Source organism: Carica papaya, chromosome 5 (assembly GCF_054855325.1).
Source record: "Carica papaya isolate Zhongbai chromosome 5, ASM5485532v1, whole genome shotgun sequence".
Lineage (NCBI taxonomy): Eukaryota > Viridiplantae > Streptophyta > Magnoliopsida > Brassicales > Caricaceae > Carica > Carica papaya.
This window is the reverse complement of record NC_142313.1, coordinates 38,538,202-38,549,683: the sequence shown is the minus strand read 5'-3', so window position 1 is coordinate 38,549,683 and position 11,482 is coordinate 38,538,202. Positions and strand designations below refer to the sequence as shown.

The following is an 11,482-nucleotide window of genomic DNA, read 5'->3' as shown; positions in this document are numbered from 1 at the left end:
TTTTTTTATTAATTTCAAATTTTTAAATTTATTTATTTTTTAAATATACAGTATATATATATACATATATAGATATCTTGTATTCATATTCAATAATAAAAAAATATATAATTACATTTATATTTAAATAAATAATTATTATATATAATTAAATTAAATTTTTATATTTAATAAAATAAATAATAATTATTTATATTATCATATTAATTTAATTTTATTAAAAATAAAATTATTTATATATTAAAAATGTAAACGCCCTAGAAATTCATAATGAAATGTATATTAAAAATATCAAATGCGGAATCGAAGTCAAAATTTGAATAACATCCCTTACACTAAAACCAAAAACGTGCTCACAAAATATAAAAGATCAAACTACCTAAAGGAGAAACTTGAAAGTAAAAGCTACGAATGTGGCTATGGAGTCTTTAGGCGTCCCCTTCGTCGTCCTCCTGCGGAACCGGCTCGGGAACGATGTCCTCTTGATCTGAAATAATTAAATAAGGAATGAGCTACACTAGCCCAGTAAAGACATCACGATATCTCACCGTCACGGAGGTAAAGGTGGGTAGAAAACACAAAAAGACCAATGGAGCATAATTTACAACAAATCCTTTTATCGATAATAAAACCTTTACCATTCACTTACCTCGGTGAAATTTATAAAACAATATACGAAAACAATAACATCATCATCATCATCATCATCATGAAACCATATATATAAACTGTATAACATAATACCTATCAAACTTTTCGTAATTCAATCGTTACACAACATATTTCCCTCATTTACCAGCCCACTAGTATCCATGGGGATCCATAGGGGTCCCGCTACCCGTTAACCCTTAACACCTGAAATCATATCCCAGGGCCGTCCCCATACCCCGTCCGGTATGGGCGCTAAAACATAGACCTCATTACCCCGTCCGGTATGAGGGTGAAACGGGCCGTCCCCATACCCCGTCCGGTATGGGCGCCAAAACACATAAGATCTCCATACCCCGTCCGATATGGGAGACCACAATCCCGGTAGGGTTCCCTACGGACCCGGTCCGTCCACCATCTCCCAAGATATCTAGTCAGGCTGACCACATTATACCATTACCCATTTACATAATTTTTCATTCTCTTTTTCCTCAGTCAGCATCATTAATCCACATACAAACAAGCAAAACAGTAATTTATGCCAAACAGACAACATACAGTATCAATATCCCAGTCATTCAACCCATAATCAACAAAACAGTACAATATGCACACGAAACTATAAAATGAAAACATCAAACCTCATATTGCATTTAAAACTGTAAAACAGGCCAAATAACAATTAACCGACAAACACACTAGACTCGGGCTCCATTAGCGACCTTAAGCAATTTCACACATTCGTTGATTCATGAAATACCGTTTTATCATTTATTGAACTTTAAAACTGTGATAGGAAATAGGGTGAGGGGTCCTTACTCGTTTCGGGGTCCGAACACGGCTTCACAGTGCGCTTGCGGCGGCGGTTCGCCTCGGGTTGGCCATTTTCGGCCGTTTCCGGCCGAATTCGGCCACACTCGCATTGGTTCCTGCGATAAAACAACACTACGGCCCTCGGGGGGCCGAAAATTTACGAAAAACCGAAGCTTACCGGCGGCGGTGCTCTCGGGTGCGGCGGCTCTCCAGTGAAGTTCGTGTTTTGGTGATTCGGTTCTGATCAACCTGTAGAGAAAAGAATGGTGATCACGGTGATATAAAAATTGCATTAAACGGAGGCCGGGAAGGGCCTCATCGGAGGCAAAAACCGAGAAGGGGCGCGGCGGCGCCGCTGGCTTTCGGCCGTGTTTTTCGGCCGTTTGGCCGGGATTTTGGCTCCGATTTGGCCACTGGGGAAATCAGCGTGGAAAAACGAGTTGGGGTAATGAAATTTACCTCGATCGGCGGTCGGAAATCCCTCCGGTGCGGCGGCGGCCGGCTTCTGGTTCATCCTCTCCGGCGAGGGCAGGCGGCTAGGGTTTGGGGTCTGGTGTGGGGGTCTTATTTATACCCTTTTGCCTTTTGATCTCAGCCGTCCATTTTGTTTTAATCTGGGCCGTCCGTTTTTGATTAAATTTGGGCCGTCCGTGCGCGCGATTGATCTGGGCCGTCCGATCGCGCGCACGCGGATCGCCAACGTGGCCCGTCCCCGGTCGACGTGGTTTTGCCACGTGGCAGGTCCTGGTTGGCCAGGCTTGCGATGTGGCTGCTGACGTGGCACGCATGTTTTTTTTTTTTTTTTTTTCAATTTCCCCGGGCGCTACAAAAAACAATAATTAACTAAATATTATTATATTAAATCTAAAATTATTTTAATAAATAATAAATTAAAATATATTTAAAATAATCACGTACTATAATTTAATTTATTAATTAATATTATTTAAAAAATTAATCATTAATAAAATTTCATATGTACAATAATACTTTTTTTATTAATTTCAAATTTTTAAATTTATTTACAATATATATATACATATATAGATATCTTGTATTCATATTCAATAATAAAAAAATATATAATTACATTTATATTTAAATAAATAATTATTATATATTATCTGTAACACCCAAACCCTTATTTATTATTTTTATTGAAATTTATTGTGATTTTATCTTATTTTAATGAATTATTCATAAGGGTGTAATTTAATTTAATTGAAATAAAAATAATAATAATGATAAAAATGGTAAAAATTATTTTTTGGATTTAATTAAAAATGATCTTGAAAAAAATGGGTGAAAAGTTGGATTCTGGGGGTGTTTTTTAAAAGAAAATCGAAAACCAGGGGGTCAAAATACAATTTAGAAAAGTTGTACCACGTCAGCAGCCTTGTCAACAGCCCCGACCAACCAGGACACGCCACGTGGCAAGGACGCTGACGCGGGAGGCCACGCGGGACGGAGCCACGTGGGCAATCCGCGTGCAAGCGATCGAATGGTCCAGATCTCACGCGTGCAGACGGCCCAGATCGCATCGCGATGGACGGCCTAGATTTATTTCCATTTTAATCGCGATCGGACGACCCAGATTAAATCGTGATGGACGGCTTAGATTAAAAGGAAAAGGTTATAAATAACCTCACCCACACCCAACCCCAAACCCTAGCCGCCAGTACCCTTGCCTGAGAAGAAGGCCCAGTCACCGGAGGAGCCGGCCGCCGCATTGGAGGATTTTTTAACCGCCAAACGAGGTAAAATTTCTCCAATTAGCTCGTTTTTCGATGCTGAATCCGCCTATGGCCAAATCGGAGCTAAACCACCGGCCAATTAGCCGAAAAACACCGCCGAAGTCCAGCGGCACCGCCGCGGCTTCCCTCAATTTTTGCCTCCGATGAGGCCCTTCTCGGTTCCTGTTCGATGCAATTTTTACACCACTGTGATCACCGTCCTTTTCTCTACAGGTTGGCCTGAGCAAAACATCAAATCGCGACTCGCGCCGGAGAAACAACCGCACCTGAGAGCTCCGCCGCCGGTAAGTCTTGGTTTTTCGTGATTTTTTGGCCCACCGAGGGCCCTAGGGTTGTTTTATCGCAAGAACCAATGCAAGTTTAGCCAAATTCGGCAAAAAACGGCTAACCCGAGGTGGATCGCCGCCGCAGGCGGCGGAGCTGCCGTGCTGGAATTCAAAAATTGGCCGAGTAGGCCCTGGGTCTGATTTTGAATTTTTTCGGGACACGTGTAGGTACCAGAAGTGTGTTTCAATTCCTGAAAAAAAATTCAGGGAATCTAGGGATTGCCCGTAGGCGCAGTGTAAAGCCGAGATCACGGGGACCGACCATGCTACCGCCTCAACAACACCTGTCGCATATGTGGCAGTGCCCAGTACTATGCGAGAGAGTACCCGAGGAACCAGAACCAAGTTAGACCTCCTTTTCAAGGTAGGGTTTACAACTATACCCAACAGGATGCCGACGCCGACCCGGACGTGGTACATGGTATGTACACTATCTATGACCATATTGCTCATGTTTTATTTGACACTGGTGCATTGTATTCTTTTGTTTCACATGTTTTTGCTTCCAAACTTAATGTATCACCTGATAAACTTGATTCATTGTTGTTTGTGTCTACTGCTAGAGGTGAAACACTACTAGGGGAAGTTATCTACAGGGCTTGTGCCGTGGAGATAGCGAATAGAAAACTGAGTGTAGACCTGATAGGGTTAGACACAGGGAATTTTGATGTAATCTTAGGAATGGATTGGTTAGCGGCGCATCACGCCACCATAGATTGCTTTAACAAGAAGGTTGTATTTAATCCTCCCAATGAGGAGCCATTTACAAATTAATTAAATCATTTAGTACTTATTCCTTGATGGTAAGTTTTCTTAAATTTTTAGTACCTTAATCTTGCTTTTTTCTCTAACTATGCAAGCCCGAGAAGGAAATTTGTATCCAAGAGATTCCGGTAGTCCGAGACTTTTCATATGTATTTCCGGACGAACTACTCGGACTGCCAGTGGACAGGGAAGTCGAGTTCACTATAGACTTACAGCTAGGCACCCAGCCCATTTCGGTTGCTCCTTACCGCATGAGCCGCATTGAGATGGAAGAGCTGAGAAAACAGATCACTGAATTGCAAGACAGTGGTTTTATTAGACACAGTGTGTCCCTTTGGGGTGCCGGAGTCACTTTTGCAAGGAAGGGAGATGGAATATTGAGACTGTGTGTTGATTATAGAGGATTGAACAAGGTTACGATCAAGAACAAATATCCCCTTCCCAAAATTGATGACCTCTTCGATCAGCTGCAGGGTGCACAGGTCTTCTCTAAAATAGACCTGCGATCAGGTTACCATCAGGTGAAGATAAGAACAGAAGACATCCCCCAGACGGCCTTTCGAACCAGGTACGGACACTATGAGTTCCTAGTCATGCCATTTGGGCTAACCAACGCCCCGACAATCTTTATGGATATGATGAACAGAGTCTTCAGAGAGTTCTTGGATCAATTTGTTATCGTGTTCATCGATGACATCTTAGTATACTCAAAAAGAAGAAAAGAACATGCTCACCATCTAGCCCAAGTTTTGCAAGTCCTCAGAAAAAAGAAGTTACATGCAAAGTTGAGCAAATGTGGATTCTGGCTTGAGCAGACCGCCTTCCTAGGACACATCATATCGAAGGAATGAGTATCAGTGAATCCCAAAAAGGTTGAAGCGGTACTTGGCTGGGAGAAGTTGACATCAGTTAAGGAAATCTGGAGTTTACTGGGGATGACAGGTTATTACCGCAGGTTTGTTGAAGGATTCTCCAGCCTGGCAGCTCCTTTAACCCGACTCACAAAGAAGAATGCCAAATTTAAGTAGAATGAGGACTGCGAAAGAAGTTTTTCAAAATTAAAGAAACGGCTGACTACTGCACCCGTACTAGCTTTAGCGAGTGGATTGGGGGGATATACCGTTTATAGTGATGCCTTCTATCTAGGCTTGGGTTGTGTCCTAATGCAGCGTGGAAAAGTCATAGCATATGGGTCCAGACAGTTAAAGAATCATGAGAAGAATTATCTCACCCATGACTTGAAACTTGCCACAATCATACACGCCTTGAAAACCTGGCGCCACTACTTATACGGAGAGACCTTTCAGATCTATACTGATCATAAGAGTTTGAAACATATATTTACCCAAAAGGATCTCAACATGCGTCAGAGAAGGTGGATGGAACTCTTTAAAGACTATGATTGTGGTATCTTATACCATCCAGGTAAGGGCAACATGGTAGCAGATGCTCTCAGCAGGAAAAGTGTAGGTATCTTAGCCCATTTGATGGTTTCAGAATGCAGACAAATTGGGGCCACACAACAGGTTCGACTTTAGGATCTGAAGAGAATCACATGTTTGGGCTGCCTGACAGTCCAAACCGAGTTAATCCAGAGAATAAGAGAAGCCCAGTCAGTCGATCCCGCCCTAGTAGCCTGCAAAATTGATACAGAACAGGGAGGGAGCTCAGAATTTTGAGTATCTGTCGATGGGTTACTCTGGTTCTAAGACAGAGTGTGTGTTCTAAATGACAGTGAGTTAAAGAGAGACATCATGATAGAATCCCACAGCTCGAATTTTGTCATGCATCCCGGAAGCACCAAAATATACTAAAGCATGTGACCCCGGTTTTGGTAGAATAGGATGAAGAGAGACATAGCCGACTTTGTATCCAAATGCTTGGTATGTCAGCAGGTCAAGGCAGAGCATCAGCGCCCGGGTGGGCTATTTCAGCCTTTACCGATCCCAAAGTGGAAGTGGGAACACATCACCATGGACTTCGTATCGGGACTACCCAAGGCACGTTCAGGACATGACGCCATCTGGGTAATTGTTGATCGACTTACAGATTGCATGGGGTTCCAGTGACAGTGGTATCTGATAGGGACCCCAGGTTCACTTCTCGGTTTTGGAGTAGCTTTCAGCAAGCCATGGGAACAAAGTTATCTCTCAGTACTGTCTTCCATCCTCAGACTGATGGACAATCAGAAAGGACAATTTGTACACTTGAGGATATGCTCCGAACATGTGTCCTTGACTCCGGGGGCCATTGGGACAACCATCTATCCCTGATAGAGTTTGTTTATAACAACAGCTACCAAGCGAGCATCGGTATGGCTCCGTATGAGGCGTTATATGGGCGCCCATGCAGATCACCGATTTGTTGAGAAGAAATAGGCGATAGAAGATTGTTCGACCCGGAGTTGGTAGAGGAGACCGCGTCTAAAATAGTTAAAATCAGAAAGAACATTTAGACAGCTCAGAGTAGGCAAAAGAGCTATGCAGATACCCAGAGGAAAGACCTAGCGCTTGAGAAAAGCGACCGAGTGTTCTTTAAGGTAACTCCTTTCAAAGGAATTAGTAGGTTCGGCAGGAGGGAAAAATTGAACCCCCGATTTATTGGACCTTTTAAAATCTTAGACAGGATTGGTACTGCTGCCTACAGACTAGCACTGCCTCCAGAGCTCTCCAAGGTCCACAATGTGTTCCACGTATCCATGCTACGTAAGTACAACCCGGACCCCTCTTATGTCTTGGCTCATGAACCGCTTCCACTCCAAGAGGACTTATCTTATGAAGAAGTACCAGTCGGTATCACGGACCGAAAGAAAAGGATACTTCACAACCAGAAAATATCATTTGTAAAGGTCATGTGGCAGAACCACACGCCAAGGGAGGCTACCTTGTAGCTAGAATCAGATTTTAGAGCTCAATATCCCTATTTGTTCGACCAATAGTAAGAGGCAAATTTAGGGGACCAAATTTCTTTAAGGAGGGAGAATTGTAACACCCAAATTTTATTATTTTTATTTTTTAATTAATTTTAATTTGTATTAGAATTTTAGTTTAATTATTCAATATTTAATTTATAAGGTTTTAATTTAATTTAATTTAATTCAATAAAAATAAAAATAAAAATAATGATAAAATATGGTAAAATTATTTTTGGGATTTAATTGAAATTGATTTTGGGAAAAAGGGGTAAAAATTTGGATTCTGGAGGTGTTTTTGAAAAGAAAATTAGAAACTGGAGGTAAAAACGCAATTTAGGAAAGTTGTGCTACGTCAGCAGCCACGTCAGTAGCATAGTTAGCAGCCCCAGCCAACCAGAACATGCTGCGTGGCAAAGAAGCTAACGTGGGAGGCCACGTGGGCGATCCGCGTGTACGCGATCAGACAGCCCAGATCCTTTCCCGCGCACACGGACGTCCCAGATCAAAGGCGTGCACGAACGGCTCAGATCTCATGCGTGCGGACGGCCCAGATTCAATCACGCACGGATGGCCCAGATCGCATTGCAATGGACGGTCTAGATTTAATCCCAATTTAATCACGATCGGATGACCTAGATTAAATCGTGATGGACGGCTGAGATTAAAAGGGGAAGGTTATAAATAACCTCACCCACACCCGACCCCAAACCCTAACCGCCAGCACCCTCGCCGGAGAAGAAGAACCAGTCGCCGGACGAGCCGGCCGCCGCCACCCGCCGCCGCACTGGAGGTTTTTTCGACCACCAAAGGAGGTAAAGTTTCTTCACTTGGCTCATTTTTCGATGCTGAATCCGCCTATGGCCAAATCGGAGCCAAACCACTGGCCAATCGGTCAGAAAACACCGCTGAAGTCCAGCGACGTTGTCGCGGCTTCCCTCGGTTTTTGCCTTCGATGAGGCCCTTTCTAGTTCCCATTCGATGCAATTTTTACACCACTGTGATCACCGTCCTCTTCTCTACAGGTTGACCGGAGCAAAATATCAAACCGTGACTTGCGCCGGAGAAGCCGTCGCACCCGAGAGCTCTGCCGTCTGTAAGTCTCAGTTTTTTGTGATTTTTTGGCCCACCGAGGGCCCTAGGGTTGTTTTATCGCTGGAACCAATGCAAGTTTGACCGAATTTGGCCGAAAACGGGCAACCCAAGGTGGATCACCGCCGCGGGCGGCGGTGCTGTCGCTGGAGCACGGCGGAGTCGCCGTGCCGAAATTTCGATATTGGCCGAAAGGGCCCTGGGTCTGATTTGTGGTTTCTTTGGGACACGTGTAGGTATTGAAAGCGTGTTTCAGTTCCTGGAAAAAAATTCAGAGAATTTAGGGACTGCCCGTAGGCGCAGTGTGAACCCGATTTCTGACACCGAAACAAGTAAGGATCTCTCACCCTATTTCCTATCACGGTTTTAAAGCTCAATAAATGATAAAACGGTATTTCATAAATTAATAGATGTGTATAATTGTTTAAGGTTGGTAATGGAGCCCGAATCTGGTGTATTTATTGGTCAGTTATTGTTTGATCTATCTTTCAGCTTTAAATGCAATATGGTATGTGATGTATTTATTTTATGGTTACGTATGCATGAATCATGGTTTCTTTTATTATGGTTTGAATTATGGTGAACCCAATATTGTTTTGTTTTTTTTGGTGTTCATTATTGGTTTACGTGTTTGTGTATGATTGGATAATTGAGACCAAGAAAAATTGAAAAAATGTTATGTGAATTGATAAATGGATAATGTGGACAGCCTGACTAGATATCCTGGGAGATGGTGGACGGACCGGGTCCGTAGGGAAGAACGTGGTCTCTCATATCGGACGGGGTATAGAGACCTTATGTATTTTGGCGCCCATACCGGACGGGGTATGGGGACAGCCCGTTTCACTCTCATACCGGATGGAGTATTGAGGTTTATGATTTTGGTGCCCATACCGGACGGGGTATGGGGACGGTCCTGAAATCAGGTTATTAATGTTAATGGTTCACGTATAGCAGGGACCCTCTATGGATCCCCATGGATACTAATAGGCTGGTAAAAGAGGAAATTTGTTGTCTGATTATTGAAGTGCAAAAGTATGACATGTGCTATGTTACAAAGTGTATATGATTTTATGATGGTTATCATGCTATTGTTTTCACATGTTATTTTCACAAATCTCACTGAGATAAGTGGATAGTAAAGGTTTTTATTATTAATAAATGAGTTTGTTATAAATTATGCTCCATTGGTCGTTTTTGTTTTCTACCAACCTTTACTTCTATGGCAGTGAGATAGTGTGATGTCTTTACTTATCTTGTGTAGCTCATTCCTACTTAACCATTTCAGATCAGGAAGACGTGGTTCCCGAGCCCGTTCCGCAGGAAGACGGCAAGTTAGACGCCTAAAGATTTTATAGTTCTATTTATAGTTTTTATTTCTAGTATTTCTTTTAATTAGCTTATTCTTTTATACGTTGAATACGTTTATGGTTATTGTGTAAGGGATGTTAATCAGAATTTTTATTACGCTTCCGCATTTAAGATTTTTAATACATACACCTTCATTTAAATTTCCGGGGCCGTTACATACATCATCCATATGATCTGACCAGTAGATCATTTTACTTCCTGTGTCAGCATTCCTGTTCCTCTTAGCCATTTTTTAAAACACATAAAAACACCAAATATAATATATACAAAAAATATAATATAATTACAACAAAATAAATTCCAAATTGTAGCATTCAATTAAAATATTTAAGTTACATAGACATCCTAAGTTATACAAATGTCATACACCATATAAATATCATAAACTATACAAATATCATAAATTATACAAAATGTAATTAGCCCACATATCAGCTGCTATTGCATCTCTAATTGCTTCGTCTTTTCTCATTTCTTCAGTATTGTCCCTAAAGTTACAAATACTTCGTTTGTTTAGATAAATGTTTTGGAGTTCTTCATCAACATCTTGAGGAAGTTCATCAGTTTGATCCTTTCCCCGTAAATAAATATGCAAAATACAACAAGCAAATATAATGGTATTAACAGTCTTAATCCGATAATGAGATTCAATGGAGGTTTGACTAATTGGAAAACATTTTTTTAGAACTCCGAAGGTACGTTCAATCGCATTATGCAAAGAATCATGTCATAGATTAAATAGCTCGCGACCATTGCATGGTGGATTCCTAGAGTATTCACTTAAATAGTAGCGTTCTCCTCTATATGGTGTAATTAATCCACCTTGCAACATGAACCCAACATCGACGAGGTAAAACTTACTTATAACTAATAAACAAATTAAGTTATAACATTTTTCTTCAAAAGTATACATTACATATCGAAGTTAAATATATTTTAATTATCTTCAGGAATTACTAGAGGATCATCAAATCTGTTTAACGCATCTTTTATTATTCTTGAATCTGATGCGATCCCCTGCCATCCAGCTTAAGACATATGAAAATTTCAAATCAAATGTACAAGTTGCTAACAGGTTTTGGGTAGAGAAATCTTTTCTCCCGTGAAACTATGGAGCATCTTTTCTAAACACTCGAACATGTATATGTGTTCCATCAATCACACCAATACAATTCTTAAATTAATTATTAACCAATTAATTAAACATGCACTCGTGTGAAAATAATTAGCTAAATGTTTATAACTTATATATATACCTTAAAATGGAAAGAATATGGGATTGTTGGTTTTTTTTCGGATGCATTTGTGATTCATTTGGCTGATTAATAAATTTATCAGCCATATGTACTATACATCGTAGCACATTGTGAAAATGACGACTTGTCGTCTCTCTAGATCGTTGAAAAATTCAAGATATGACTCGATTTCTCTCATTGTGTCCTAATCGGTAAAGTGTCTTAAGTACTTGTTCCTTTACAGTTGTACGAACGATATGCATAAGTCCATCATCTATAACTAGTAAACGACATAAATTCATAAAAGATGAAGCTCTCATCCTAATTATATGACGACAAAATTCACTTGATAACAAATTTTGCATAAGCTTATCTCGAGCTTTCTCTCCCTCTAGTCTTAATTCATGAGTAAGCCTATAATTTATCTCGCACCTTTTATGAACTACTAGCCCATGAAGTATGATAAACTGACATAGTAAAATAACTACACGTCTCGAAATATTCATATTTTTTATCTAATGTGTGAACAGAAATGATACCAAATGCCTAAAATAAAAAGAAACAATG

At 40.8% G+C, this 11,482-nt stretch overlaps 1 pseudogene; it reads right to left on the bottom strand.

Annotated features, from left to right (window-relative positions):
• Positions 1–10,407: 10,407 nt before the first annotated feature.
• On the bottom strand, positions 10,408–11,114 carry LOC148266075 (uncharacterized; annotated as a pseudogene).
• Between the last annotated feature and the right edge of the window lie 368 nt (positions 11,115–11,482).